Genomic DNA, 12,588 nt, shown 5'->3' with positions numbered 1-12,588 from the left:
CTGCTGGCTGGCTGGGGGCTCTGAAGCACACGTTTTAGAGAGGTGACCATCTTTCCCCTCTGCATGCTCTCTCTGGGCCCGGGCTACCTGGGGCGGCCCCCACACTGACCACGGGGGAGAAAAGGGGAGAGGGACCCTGGCGACAGTCTGAGTCCCAGGCTCCCGGGTGTGAGCCCCGCTTCTTGGATCCTGCCAGCCGGCGTTGGGTTGTGTCCCTGTCGCCGCAAGTGCAATGACCATGCCACTTGCCCAATGCCTGGCTCTTCTCTTTCCAGACTCTGCAACCACCTGCCTCCGGCCCCATCCACGCGAGACCTTCTGGGGCGGCCCACGCCTGCTCTGCAGGGTGTCTGGCATGTGGAATGGGCCGTCGGGAAGAGCTTGCCGCATCCAGGGAGCAGAGAGGGTGATGGCGGGAGGCAGGGAGGGAACGATCGGATGGACACTGGAGGAGCCTCCTGTGGGTGGACAGCCGGACCTCCGGCGCAGCCTGACTGGGCCACTAGCCCAGCTGGTGCTCCCACCCACCCCCCGGGCCCCACTGTGCAAAGAGGGACCTCGAGGAAAAGGCCTCCAGACGCCACAGAGCCCCGGTGCGATTCTGTGAAACGGGAGTGAGCCGAGCAGGGGGCATTTCTGGGCGGCCGCCTGATAGGGGTGCCGCGGCCGAGACGCAGAGCTGGAGCGAAGGGCTGGGCCGGGCATTTCTGAATGAAACGTTAGGAAATGTCTGTCTTCTATGAGGTTAATAGTAATAAATCTGTGAGGACCCTTACCGTCCAGGCTCCGAGTCCCAGAACAGCGTCTGTGGGACAGAGGGTGAGGGGATGGGGGACTGTCAGATTGGGGTCCGAGGAGCACGTGGCTGTGCCCGATGACGTCGCCCCGGATGTCTGTCCGTCTTGCATCCCTGCGGCAGGAGCAGGCCCCACCTCAGACAGCAGGTGGGGGATGCAGACCAGGGAGGAAGGCGGCCGGGGGACATCCCGCTCCTGCCCTGGTCCAGGTAAAGCAGCCCTCACGGGTCGGGGAAGGAAACGGGAAGTTTGTCCCTCACTGACAGCCTCCCCTTGGTTAACCTTGCTTTTTCCCTGAAACCAAAATGAATTTTTGTGCAAGGAGTGTCTCCACCTGATTTCACAAGATTTGGGGAGAAGACAAGATTAGCGGCAGGAAAGACCAATATAATAACAATTTGATTTAAAATTCAATAAAATAGACATTCAATGTAGGTATTTACAGTCAAGTAAAGTTCCAGATAGCAGAGTCACCAAAACCCAGCCTTGGTGAGACAAGCCTCGGACTCTTGTGTCTTATATACTGAGCTGCCCCAGGTCCCCTGTGCCTGGACAGAACTCCTCCTGGCCCTGCTGGTGTGGGGCAGAGGGTCTGAGCACTCACGTGTCCCCCCAGTCCCCTGTCCCCTGGACCCCACCCAAGAGGGTGCCAAGCTGTGCACAACAGGACAGCCAATTTAAGAAGCAGGGTACAGATAAAGGGTCACACCTCACACCTGGTAGGACCCCTGCTGGAGAGAGACCACATCCTTTCCAGTAGAAGATGGCCAGTCCCTAACCCGCCAGTGCCAGGCATCTTTTGAAATGGTGGCTGCCTCTCATTTGATCTTTGCATGGACAAGCAGGGGACATTTTGTCAGTGTGGCTTTGGTTTTGCCTAAGACTCTGGTCTACCTGGTCCTTTGAACTCAGGGAGAGCGAGGACATCTTCCAGACAGTAGCAGCTGACCGTGCACACCTCACCGACAAGGATGACTGCATCCATGCAGCCGTCCGAGGCTCATGGAGATCCTTCTCCCGCAGTCGCTCGATGATTCTCCCGAAGCCTTGTGCAGTCCTGAGTCACAGCCACGACCCCTGACACACGCCACCACACTCACCACAGACTGCCTTGCTCACCAGCCGAGGAGTCTGGACCCCTGAGCCCAGGAAAGGCAGCCCGATGACAGGGCTCCCCAACTCGTGCCCAGAAAGGGTTCGGGTGGAGAGAACACAGCCCCCACATCTTTGAACATGGGGAGACCAAGCCCCGGTCTACGGGAAACAAGGAAGGAAAACGCAGCAAAACGAGGAATTGAGGGACCAGGCGAGCGGCTGGTACGGGGCGCTGTCTCTGCGCGACTCGGGCTGTTTGCAAGCCAGGAGGTGGTCGTGCTTGAACGTGGAGCTCGTGATGCTCTGGCCAGGCCTGTCTCCCCAGCTCCCGGCCCGGATCTCGCCAGCAGCCAGGAGCAGCAGCCTCCCCTTGCCCGGCGCAGGGTCTGCGGGAGCCACCAACTCGCAGACCACAAAGAGGGGGTCAGGAGCGTTCTGCCCCCTGCTCATCCAGTGCCTCGGCTGCTAGCTACGGGCAGTCCAACGTCTCCTGGAAACCACAAAAAGACTTCAAAATCAAACCTTTCCCTGGAGAGGTGGAGAAATGCCGGCCTCTAGCTTCATTACTCGGCGAGAGCGCGCAGACTCCTTCCCAGGCCAATTACTCCTGTCTGAACTTCAAACACTGAACAACAAAAATTAATTCAATGGGAACTAGCTTGAAACTCGATCACACCGCCAAGAAATAAGCCGCTGCTCCGAAATCAATACCGCTTAACCCGGGGCGTTCGCGCTGCTGCACGGTGGGGAGGTGCCCGGCCGCCTGCGGTGGGTCCCAGAGGCCGCGAGGACCCAGACACGGTGGCCACCCCAGGAAGTGAGGACGGCCGTGCCCAGGGAGCCGGAGCCGGCCCGATGGGGGTGTGCTGGCGCCCCTCCTCCAGCCACAGGAGAAGGGACATCACCACCGACCGCACAGCACCAAGCAGCAGCTTTCTCCCCTCAAGTTAGTTCAAAACCAAACCCTAAAAAAACGCTGTAAGAAGTCAAAGCTCCTGAAACAGGCGGAGGGACGAGTAACGCCGTCGGCGGTCGACTGTGCGACACAGGCTACTGGGAGAGCCGCTCCCACCCTCCGCTCCCGATGACCCCTGCAGTCCTGCTCAGCGATGCCGGCCGCGGTCAGGACCACACCCCGCCCGGACCAGCAGGGCTCCCCTCTGCGACTCGGGTGTGGCGAGTGCGTCAGCTGCGCGACGAGTCTGGGACAGGGCGCGGAGAAGGTGCAGAAGGGCTCTGAGCGGAGCCGGCAGTGAGCGCCGCACCCACACAGGAAGCGCATGTGAGTGCGGGCACCACGGTCCGATGGCGCAGGTGCTCCCACCCCCATCGGCCGGCCTAGTTCGTCATAAGGGTCGGCCCGCCTGGGCCTCGGTGCCCAGGTATGAGGTCAAGCATTATCCCAGGTGATTCTATGAAGATGCTTTTTGGATGAGATTAACATTCAAAGTGACGAGCTCTGAGTGCCCCTGACACGGGTGGGCCTCATCCAATCAGCTGAAGGCCTGCTAGAGCAGGGGCTGACCTCCCCGGGCCAGGAATTCCCAAGAAGGAATCCTGCTAGGAGGCAGCCCGGGGCCATGGCAGCCTTCCCCGGGTGTCCTGCCTGCTGGCCCAGCCACAGACTTCGGACTCTTCCGCCTCCCCCATTACAGGAGCTAATTTCCTGAAATCTTTCTTTCTCTCTCTCTCTCTCTCTGTTGCCCTCTTGGTGGATAGAGAGACAGGGGTAGGGATATCCTTAAATGGGATCCAGTGGTTTTCAACCATGTAACTCCACACTGGGTATTTGGAGCTCTGCCCCAGTGCCCAGGACCACCCCTGGTTCTGGTTCTGGCTGGCCCCGGGCCGGCCCTCGTGCTGGGCCCATCCCCACCCCACGGCACTCCTCCCGGGAAGTATGGCTCCATCCCACCGGGTGTGCAGGGCAGGGGCGAGGGTGGGTGGCTCCGTGGGGAGGGCTGGGCTTCTCAGCCAGGACCCACGCGACGGTGTCAACAGCCCTGGGGGAGGAGAGACGTTGGGAAAAGAGTCATGAGACGGGGCTCCGGGTCATGTCGATGGAAATGAACTGGAGGACACCCTCCGGCTGGGGAGCCATGCTCCCGTGTCCCAGGGGCCCCACTGGGATGCTTGGGGCCGAGGGCAAGAGGAGGACACTGTGGCTCCCACGTCTGAAACAGTGTGGGACACTGGGAACGGGTCAAAGCCAACACCAGCTCGATTACTTGGGTTGCAAACGTGAGACACTCTAGGTGGTTCCTTTCATTGAGAAAAAAAAAATCAACACCAGTGACAGGACAAGCTTGGGGAACAGACGGGTTTCTCGGTGAGGGATGAAGATTCTGAGACTAGAAATAGCTGTTTTCTCAGATTGGTGTAAGCTGGGCACATGAACATGTCGGGGCCATGAGTGCTGGGGGTGAGCGCCCTGCGGCCCAGCACCCTGGACCAGGCGGGAGTGGCAGGGACACGGGGCAGCATGTGACCTCGACCCTCAGAGCTTCCTGGCAAGAGGGCTGGTTTGTCTGATTTTGTGGGGTTTGTGTTCTTGTTTCCGCTGGGTGCCTGGGTAAGAGAGTGCGAGCTGGGACCCCACAAACTTTCTGCACCAACAGGAGGGGAGTCTGGAGGGCGTGGGAGGAAGAGGTCGTCGGCCAGGTCGGGTGTCGCTGGGGAGAAGCCCACGGGTTAACCCTCTCCCCAGAAAGAACCCACCTGCCCGAACGCGGGGTGCTGGGCAGATTCGGGACCAGCGGGGGCACAGGGAAGCCGAAAAAGTCACACATGGGGAAGGCTAGGGCAGGACCCTGGGGCAGAAGCCCGGGCTCACAGGCACGGGGACGCATCTGTCTGGAAGGCTCCAGAATGTCCGCAAGTGGGTGCGGAAGCAGAAAAGCAGCAGCCGCTCGATGCTCAAGGAAGACACAGAGAGGAGGCCAGTGAGCTGAGGCACGGCCAGGGTCCCTCCAGGTGAGGTGGGTGCCGCTGCGACCCTGCAAGCCCCTCCCTCCCCACCATCCAGGCTGGGATTTCCAGCTGCAAAGACAGGAGTCCTCGCTGAGCCCTGCTGCCTCTCGGGGACGGGGTGCTCAACCGTGGGGCCGGGGAGCCGCCTAGAAGGACATCAGGACTCCAGCACATGTGGCCATGACTCCCATCGCTGTCATGACCGGCTTGGCGCACTCGTCCGCCGTCCCGGTGCCAGGCCTCCTCTGTTCGCGCCCAGCCGTCCCCACGGGAGGGAGCTGGGCCAGGCGTGGCCTTGCTGGGGGCTCACAGGTGGGCACGCAGGCGGCATCTCGTTCTGGAAGAGAGAACTGATAACAGATTAAGTCTGAGAACGTTGAGGCAGCTAAACAGATTACAGAATATTCAGCCGATTAAGGAATTTGTGATTATTTTAAGCACAAGTATAAAGAAAACAGCGCTCCTGTGATGGTAAATGAAAGGTGACACCCAAGCGCTCGCTCCAGTATGTCCTCACTTTGATGCTTTTGTTTATATTTTATGAAAAAAAAAAAAAAAAAGGAGAAAACCAGCATTTGTCCCAATGAAAATATTAATGTCTGGTTACTTCTATTTTTATGCTTTCCTCTGATCTCTAAAGAGTCAAGAGATACCATTTTTAAAACAAGAATAAAGGCTGTGCTTGTTTAAACACAAGAAGAAAGGGAGAAAGAAAGCTGGCATCTGTGGCCGCTGTGGACTGTGCTCAGAGCCCCTGCTCCCGCCTCCCGCCCGTATGTTTCCTGGCCAGTAGCTGTGTGGACAAGTGTGAGCGTGGTGCACATTCTCAGTGCTGCCCGCTGCCTTGGGCAGGGTGTCTCTCCAAGGGCTGCTGCAGCTTTTCCAGGGGACCAGTGTCCGGGCGGGCGGGCGGGCAGGAACCTTTGATGGGGAAGTGAGGCAGGTGCCCCTCCTGAGAGGGTTTCGGCGCTGTGAAGCAGTGAGCTCTTCCAGCCACGTGCTAAGTCAGGGGAGCTGCCCACACACCCTCCTGGGAGGGGGCCGCCCCCTGCCTCGCCCTGTGTCCCATGTCAGACAGAACTCATATGGGAGCAGCTGGAGGAGGAAACATCTGCGCTCTAAGGGCATCAAGTTATTGTCTGAAAGCACAAGTGAGGATAAAATGTTTGTGTCTCTTTCTGAAAGTTATCATCTCAGAAGGGAGTGCTGTCTACAGGGAACCAGGGACCCCAGGGCAGTCTCCTCTTGTCCCAATGGGGCTGACAGAATGAAGAAAGAACAAGTAAGAAGGCAGTCATGAGTGGCGTCCACACCCCAGAGGGGAGCCATGCTCTGAGTCTTCCCAGGACTCTAGAGGGACGTTGAAGCCAGCGAGTCCTGTGGGAACGGCCTGGCCCTGGGGCCGGCCCTGCAGCTGAGTCCTCTCCACCCCCTCCTCCTGCCGGCCTTACACATCACATGCCCACTGGCGCTGGAAAGACAGGCGTGTACAGCAGAAGAATCACATCCTCACACCCCAAATAGCAAACAGAACTATTTTTGGATGCCCTCAGCTCTCTTTCCCTGGCTTGGAAACAAAGACATCTTTCTAAAATAACCACATGCACAACCCTAACACACAAAACACAGCTTGCTCTGGGCATCTGTTCCAGCATGTTGGTGTGGTTTCACTTTGTAGATTTAAGAAGCAATTTCTTCTTTCTTCAAAAATAAAAGCTCACAACTATAAATGTCTCTAGCGGCTCATTAGAGCCATACAATAAGAATGGTGTTTCCTGGAATAAATAACTTAGAAAAGAGAGATGGAGTGAGGATCCAGACAGAGACAGTGATGTAAATAAAGATCCCACTACCTTCTCTTCCATGCAGCACTAAGGAAGCCAGAGAAAGAGAAGGTAAGCTATCACCCCCATTTACAATTTCACCAAAAACCATGGGATACCTAAGAACAAACCTAACTAAAGAAGTAAAAGATCTGTATTTTGAAAAGTATATAACACTGATGTAAGAAATTGAAGAGGACATGAAGAAATGGAGAGACATTCCATGTTCATGGATTAGAACAAGAAATATGGTTCAAATGTCTATGCTACCCAAAGCAATCTGAAGATTTAATGCAATCCCTATCAAAATACCACCAGCATTTCTCACAGAGCTGGAACAAACTATCCTAAAATTTGTATGGAACCACCTACAAAAGGGAGGGAAGAGAGAGGGCCTCTATTTATGAATTGTGCTTTTTTCTTATTCATGGTATTTCCAAGACCAGGCAAGTTATCATAATCTTCCTAACAGAGGTACACAATTCCACCTAAGAATTACAGTTTTCCTAAACCAGTGAAAAAGCAAAGTTTCCAATAGACCCTGAATAGCCAGAGGAATGTTGAAAAAGAAAACCAAACCCGGTAGCATCACAATTCTGGACTTCAAGCTCTATTACAAAGCTGTCATCATCAAGACAGCATGGTACTGGCACAAAAACAAACACATAGATCAATGAGACAGAATAGAGAACCCAGAAATAGACCCTCAGCTCTATGGTCAACTAATCTTCGACAAAGCAGGAGAAAAAAAAAAAAAAAAGAAGAATGTCCAATGGAAAAAAGGCAGCCTCTTCTACAAATGGTGTTGGGAAAATTGGACAGCCACAGGCACACTTTACACTTTACACTTTACACTTTATTGCACCATACACAAAAATAGATTCAAAATGCAGGAAAAACCTAAGTGTAAGACAAGAAATTATCAAAATCCCAGAGGAAAAGAAGGCAGTAACTTCTTTGACATGAGTCATAGAAACGTCTTTCTAGATATGTCTCCTGAGGCAAACAAAATCAAAATTGAGCTATTGGAACGCCATCGAAGTAAAAGTTTCTGCAAAACAATCAACAGAACTAAAAGACAACATATGGAGTGGGAGAAGATATTTGCAACTGAGATTTCTGATAAAGAGTTCATATCCAAAAATCTGCAAAGAACTTATCAAGCTCACTACCCAAAAAACAAATAACCTGATTAAGAAATGGGCAAAAGGCATGAACAGACATGTCTCCAAAGAAGACATCCCAATGAGTAACAGACACATGAAAAGATGTTCCTCATCACACATTATCAGGAAATGCAGATCAAAACCACAATGAGATATCGCCTCACACCTGGAAAAATGACTAAAATTAACAAATCAGGAAACAAGGTGTTGGCGAGGATGCCGAAAAAGGGGAGCCCTGGAGCACTGTTGGTGGGAACGCAAGCTGGTGCATCCACTCTGGAAAACAGCACGGCGTTTCCTCAAGTAGTGAAAAATAGAGCTACCCTAGGACCCACCGATTGCATGACTAGGTATTTATCCAAAGGATACAAAAATACTGATTCAAAGGAATGCATATACCCCAACATTTATAGTAGCATTATCTAAAGTCACGAAACAATGGAAGGAGCCCAACAGTCCACTGACGAATGAATGGACAAGGAAGATGTGGTCTATATATACCATGGACTATTACTCAGCCATCAAAAGAATGAAATCTTTCCATTTAGAACCATGTGGATGGAGCTAGAATGTATTATGCTAAGTGGAATAAGTCAAAGAAAGACAAATACCATATGATTTCATGCACATGTGGAATTTAGGAAACACAAAAACTGAGCAAAGGGAAAATCAAAAGAGAGGGAGAAAAACCAAGAAACGGAGTCTCAGCTACAGTGGACAGACATACAGGGTCACTAGTGGGGTGGGATGGGGGAAACAGGTGGTGGGGACTCACGAGCGCAGCTGTCAGAGTGGGGAGCCCCAGGTGACGTACGGAAGCACTGAATCACTGTATTACACACACAAAACTAATACCATACTGTATGTTAACTACACTGAAATTTAAATAAAACCTTTTAAAAATTACAATATCTTCTCAAGGTGTTCTCAGCTGGGTCGCTGATTTAGGTCCTGAAATTTCAAGGTCAGTGCCCACTGTTACCCAGCTTAACTGGGCACAACCCTTGCCACCACAGCTGCAAGCCAGCCAGCTTTGCCTGGCCTCTCTTGCTCTCCCGGCCACCATCACAGGCTGCCCAGTGTCATTTCCAGCCCCCACATCAGATTCCAACACCAGTCTTAGGATACATATGACCTGAAAGATTTCCAGAATGGAACAGAAGACATGCCAACTGCTCATTGACCTGGGGACTAGGAAGTGAACAGGAAACAGTCTCCCATGCCCGCTCAGCTGGAGGGGGCTCAGGGTCCAGAATGCTCATGTCTGACCTTCGGAGTCAAGCCTGTCATCCTCTGCCGTCTGTCCTGCATCAGACCAGGTGTTCCTACCCCACCGCCCTTGCGGATTCACAGCAACTCTCCCTGTCCTGAGACCGTCCTGTGCACGGGGGCGTCCAGCCTCGACCTACCAGACGCCAGTCACACCTATGCTGCCTCCCCCAGTTTAGACAACCCACAATGTCGCCAGACATCGCTAATGCCCCTTGGGATGGGGGTGCGGAGAGCAAAGCCACCTGCAGCTGAGAAGCACTGATTCAACCTACAGCCAGACCTTGCAGTAACAGACGGGGTCCCCGTGTGCACGAACAGCACCCTGCTGCCTCCTTACCAGGCTGCGGAGAGACCAGGCTCCTTGTGTCCTGGCTAAGGAAGAAAACAAAGTGAGCTAAGTAAAATGAAGGATAGACGACAGACGGACAGCTAGACAGACAGGCAGACGACGGATGAAGGGACCCACAGACGGACAGGCCGAGGAGCGATACCACCTAATGGGCAGATGGATGAGAAGACGGCGGCCAGCGTGGATCTAAAGCCGGTAACAGTGTAGGAAGAAATAGAAGTGATTGGTACCATCTCTGTTCCATGCCTGAGAATCTAAGTTTATATGGAAACCTGAAGAGAATCAAAGGATTTTGTACTTTTCTGCCCCATTTTGACACTGACATGAACCCTAACTTAACCCAACTTAGGCCCTAGCTTCGAAACGTCTAGAAAGTGTCACTTAGACAATCCAGGACTGTAGACCTGGCACTTTTTTTGCTACTATGCATCTCCTAGGAAAGCAAACATGGGCCAAGAAGCTTCCCTCCTCTGAGCGGGCTCACCTCCCACCTGCCCTGAGACCTCCTTCTGCAGCGGATCAGATCCTCCCGCACCTTCCACTGGCCAGAATGACTTATCAGGGCCTTCGGGCAGCTGCTGGGCTGTTACCTGCCTTGAAACCTTGTGGGGTGTTGGACTCAGCCACTCCCTCTTCCCACCTGTGCTGCTCAGGTGCTCAAGTGGTCTTCCCAGGAGACCCCAGGGCACTGCGTCCTGCCCTCCTGTGGCCGGACACACAGAGGCTTTGCTGAGCTCCCCTCACTTCTCGGACCAGCATCCCTGTCCTCCGGGCCCATCCCACCATTTCTCTAATGGAAATACCAGCAAAACACAACTTAATGGTACATCTTCCAAAATTATTGTGCCGCTCCCAATGATGTACGGAAATAACAGGCAGAAGCAGGGACCGGAGAGACAAAGCAAAATGTTTGCTGTAAATTCCAGATGCGAACCCCTGGACGGTGAGAAGGTAATAAACTGGAAAGCCCAGATCCAGCATTCGTGGTTGTTAAATAAGATTCTTTGTGACTTGCAAAAAAAGGGGAACACAAAGAAGAATTATCAGCGCCTCCTCCAAAGAAGTAATCTACATGTGTTTATTTAATAAACAGAAGATGGCTTTATTATACACATTTGATTTCCATATGCAACCGTCTTCCTATCTGTCACTTGTATCTAAGCAGGGCACTTCCTACGGATCTGGAAAATGAAAAATCCAGCACAGGGCACAGGAAACTCATTTAATGTCGAGTGCAGTCAAAATCAAGATTTCTTTATTTGTAGTAACAACGCTGTTAGATCAGAAAATTACTCTCTCTTTCTGCATGTCCTTCTGCCTTCACAATTCAGCTGCTTGATCATAAATTGTCGGGTGCAGCGACTGTCTCCACCACTTTCCACACCGGCCGAGACAGATTAAAACTCCAGCACACCACCGACCAGTCTCGGCATACCATTAGCATATATATGAGATTTGAGACATTTTCTAATATTCTCCAGCAGAACTCATCTGTCAGCCAGGTGATGAATTATAAAAACTCTCAGCTTGTTTAGGAAATAAGAGGGGGGGTGTGGGAAGAGCAGACGGGAAGGCAGAAGGACGGACGCGGGCTCACCTGTTCTTTTTCCGCCCTGTGACCAGCAAAGGGCTCAGAATCTGTGTCAGAATCAGCACGGAGGAGAGGGGTGTCCCAGCCGCGCCTGAGCCTTCCGGGGCGCCCACCCCGGGCCTGGGCCTCCGCCAACGGCTGCTGGGCCTGGGACGCGTCTGCTCATGTTCAAGAGGTCTTACACCTGCGATGCTTCTGCTTTTAAAATGTGTGTCTTGGGGCTAATAAGACTTGAAGGTGTGGATTCCAGGGTCCAAGGCCAGACACCCTGGGTGTGCAGCATGAGGCTGTCAGAGCACGTCTGAGGGATAAGTGAGGAAGGGGGCGTGCCAGTGGGCGTGTGTTGTCCTGCCCACGCCTCACCCCCTGCCAGCCTGGCCACGGCCCCGGGATTTGGCCAACATCTGGCCAGAGTCTGTGGGACAAAGTTGAAAACTGCTGCATTGAGCAAATTTTATTTTTAGGATCACAATTCCAAACAATAGGCTTCATTGTCTTTTCCCCCCGAATTTGATGTCAGGGCTTGGGAGAGTCCAGTCTTCGTCGCTCTGGCTACCCGGAGCACAGCCTGCCGAGCCCGAGGCTTACGAACGGCAGAAACGCACCAGGCCATGCAGGGTGGGGTATCCCAGACCGGGAGCCTGGGGGCTGAGGGAGGGCCTCTCCCTGTGCCCTCATGTGGGGGCTCAGGACTTCAGCACTTGGGGGGGGGGGGCAGCACAAACACTCAGACCACAGCAAGAATCTGACGAGCGCGGGGAAGGCTCCGAGCTCCTACCATGCAGAGTAAGTCAGGCATCAGGACTTCTCAGAGCGTCTCTAATGGGCAGGAGCAGGGCCGTGTTCCTTACTCGGGAGTCCTGCCCCCGACCCCAGTAAGCAACTGCTGACAACCCCCACGTCAATTAGCACCTGGGTCCTCCCGTGTCTGTCACCGCCACACCGACGCTCGTGGGCCCCAAGCCTGCCCTGCGAGCTGGTTTATCCAAGAAGCTGTGGTTCCTGCATTGCTCCTCGGGGGCCGTCTCTCTGGCTACAGATCTCAGGAAGCACCCATGGTTCATCCTCTGTGTCTGTGTGTGCCGAGTACATGTTTCTAATGCACAGATCGTCACCTCGTGTGTAACTGTTTGTCTACGTTTCCGTCTTTATTAAGAGGAGGCCCCTTGGAAAGGAGTCTGTGTGGCTCACTGATGCCGGGTCACATGGCCTGGGAGCCCCTCCACGGTAAGGGTCCAGAGAAGGAGGCTCTGGAGGTCACCCAGCAGGGCTCAGGAGGCCACCTGGCCACAAGACGGGAGAAACAGCGAGCAAAAGCAGAGAGGAACGCGGATGAAAGCCAACAGCCCCCTTGGGAGAAGGGCTTGAGGTTCTGGGGGAGGAGGGCCCGCGTCTGTGCGAGTGCACAAAACCCTCACGGCAGCACATGGGCGTGCTTGCATACGGCTGGATGCCGTCAAGCTGTGTGAGCCACAACCAATCGGTGCACCAGTAGATGGGCATTTGGAGGGACCGATACCCCGCG

The sequence above is a fragment of the Mustela lutreola genome, chromosome 5 (genome assembly GCF_030435805.1).
Source record: "Mustela lutreola isolate mMusLut2 chromosome 5, mMusLut2.pri, whole genome shotgun sequence".
In the NCBI taxonomy this organism is placed as follows: Eukaryota; Metazoa; Chordata; class Mammalia; order Carnivora; family Mustelidae; genus Mustela; species Mustela lutreola.
The sequence above is the reverse complement of the archived record's forward strand: the minus strand, read 5'-3'. Positions refer to the sequence as shown.